Genomic DNA, 2,837 nt, shown 5'->3' with positions numbered 1-2,837 from the left:
AAATGATCTGCATCCATACTATAAGTTCATTAAGAAGCTGAGTATTATTAACCTTTTAAGTTAAAGACTGGGAGTTAAAAACTCCCCTTAATAACATGCCACAACTGGATACATCAACATGATTTATCACTATTATATCAATAATTCTAGTTCTATTTATTGTATCTCAACTGAAAAATTTCAAAATATACTTATCCTTCAGTTCTAAAACTAAAATCAACTAAAACACCAAAACACTCTGCCCCTTGAGAAACAAAATGGATAAAAATTTATTTGCCTCTTTCATCACCCCAACTATAATAAGATTACCTATTGCCATTTTAGTCATTATACTTCCAAGCTTTCTATTGCCCACACACAACCAAATGTTTTATAACTGCACAATCTCTATTCAACAGTGACGAGTTCAACTCACATCAAAACAGATAATGGCTAGCCACAACTATAAAGGACAAACTTGAACACTAAATCTCATGTCAGTAATCTTATTTATTGGCTCAACAAACTTGCTAGGTCTCTTACCACTCATTTATGCCCACGAAACAACTTTCAAGAAATTTAGTTATAGCAATTCCTTTATGAGCAGGAGTTGTAATCACCGGCTTCCACCATAAAACAAAAGCATCTCTGGCCCACTTTACCACAAGGAACACCAATTCCCCTTATCCCCATGCCAGTAATTATTGAAACTATTAGCTTACTTATTCAATCAATAGTCCTGGCCATATGGCTAACAGCTAAGATTACAGATGGTCACCTATTAATCCATCTAATCAGAGGAGCAACCCTGGCCCTAATAAGCATTAGTATTACCACAGCCCTCATTGCATTTATTATTCTTATTCTACTCAGCGTTCTTAAAGTTGCAGTAGTCCTTATTCAAGCTTTCATGTTCACCTTATTAATAAGTCACTTCTCACATAACGCACAATGACCCAAAAACCCATGCGTATCATGTAATAGTAAATCCCAGCCCCAGCAGGAAGACTGAAAAAGCAGACTCGGAAAACAGTTAAGAACCAAGGGCCTCTCCTCTCAGTCCAATACTTTATTACACGAAGACTCTGATTAGGATGCTGTTATTGTGGCCACAACCACGGGACACTCTTGCTGCCCCCGGATACTTGACCCCAATGCTGTCACTATGAATATTTTCCAATTTCACTGTGATTTTGCATCAGTCTCCCACTGCAATCTCTAATAGGTTTTATCCACACTTGGTAGCCCTTGCATACAGAATGCAGGAAATGTCGAGTGTGGTCAGATAGCCCTGATCCATCCTCACACCACACTTGATCCATTTTCACTGCCTCTGTGAGCCTCTTTCTTGGAGGTTTGCTCTCTTCCTTCTCAAAATCCATATCAGATATGCAGTGATTCTTGGTGCTTAGAAGCTCTCAACCAGTGGCAGCTAACTATAACTAATCCTATCAGTGGGGAGGAATTCAATTGGTTTCACCAGAACCACTGCACTTTCTTCCTTTGACCCTCTCCCTTTTCCTTATCCTCTCAGGGTTGCTTCTTATGGCCTTTGGGAGTATCCCTACCCCACCAGAAAGATTTCTCTCTCTCTGGGTCCTATTGGCCTGTACCTACTTGCTAAGTTGTTCCCTGCAGTTGCTAAATGATAACAAACCAGGATCGTGGCTAAGGTGATTCATTATGATGACATTGCAGTGCTATAGTTCATTCATCCATGTATTCACTCAACAAATATTTATTCAGTGCTCACCATGTGTTAAGTTCACTGCCAAACACTGCAGATGCAAAGTAACGAAAACCAGCCCCTGTATCTGGGGAGCATACAGTCTAGTAAGGGAGACAGACATTAAACAAGTGACAATGGAAGGAAATATTGAATCACAACCTGGACAAATCTATGAAGGAGAGCTTATGTCATATGAAGTCCTATATTTGGAAGGCTATTGTCATGCTCTAGTAGACAGGAAGTCAGTGAAGGTTTCTCTGAGGGAGCAACCCCTGGGGAGAGCTGAGAGCTGAGCAGAAGGGAAGTAGTAAGACAATAAGAAGGAGCATTCAGGAAAAGAAAAGAAAAAAAAAAAAAAGCAGTGGCAGGAAGAAATGTGGGATGTGGGGAATTCAAGGGAATTAAAAAGGCCAGCAGGGCTAAGGCAGAAGGAGTGAGGGACAGCATATGTGTTTACCTCCCAAATCTCCAGCTTTACTAAGTCAAATGTAAGGCAAGCCAAGAGTTTGTGTGTGTGTGTGTGTGTGCGTGTGCGTGCGTGTGTGTGTGCATACACTTTTTTTTTTTTTGAAGTACAGTTGATTTACAACGTTGTATTAGTTTCAGGTATCGAGTAAAACGGCTCCGTTTTATAAATATAACATAATATATATTCTTTTTCCGATTCTTTGCCATTATAGGTTACTGTAAGGTAGTGAATATAGTTTCCTGTGCTATACAGTAGGACCTTGCTGGTTTTCTACTCTATATAGAGTAGTGTGTATCTGTTAATCCCCAACTCCTAATTTATCCCTCTCCCTTTTCCCCTTTGGTAACCATAAGTTTGTTTTCTATGTCTGTGAGTCTATTTGTTTTGTAAATAAGTTCATTTGTATCATTGTTTTAGATTCCACATATAAGTGATATCATATGATATTTGTCTTTCTCTGACTTATTTCGCTTAGTATGATAATCTCTAGATCCATACATTTTGCTGCAAATGGCATTTTTCATTCTTTTTTACAGCTGAGTAATATTCCATTGTGTGTGTGTGTGTGTGTGTGTGTGTGTATACACACATACCACATCTTCTTTATCCATTCATCTGTCAGTGGACATTTAGGTCGCTTTCATGTCTTGACTATTGTAA

The 2,837-nt window shown here is 38.9% G+C and overlaps 1 pseudogene; it reads left to right on the top strand.

Moving 5' to 3' along the window:
- Positions 1 to 257: 257 nt before the first annotated feature.
- Positions 258 to 934, top strand: LOC137225581 (ATP synthase subunit a-like; annotated as a pseudogene).
- Positions 935 to 2,837: the final 1,903 nt, after the last annotated feature.

The sequence above is a fragment of the Pseudorca crassidens genome, chromosome 5 (genome assembly GCF_039906515.1).
Source record: "Pseudorca crassidens isolate mPseCra1 chromosome 5, mPseCra1.hap1, whole genome shotgun sequence".
Classification (NCBI taxonomy): Eukaryota; Metazoa; Chordata; class Mammalia; order Artiodactyla; family Delphinidae; genus Pseudorca; species Pseudorca crassidens.
Note: the sequence above shows the minus strand (reverse complement) of the source record. Positions and strands in the feature narration are given on the sequence as shown.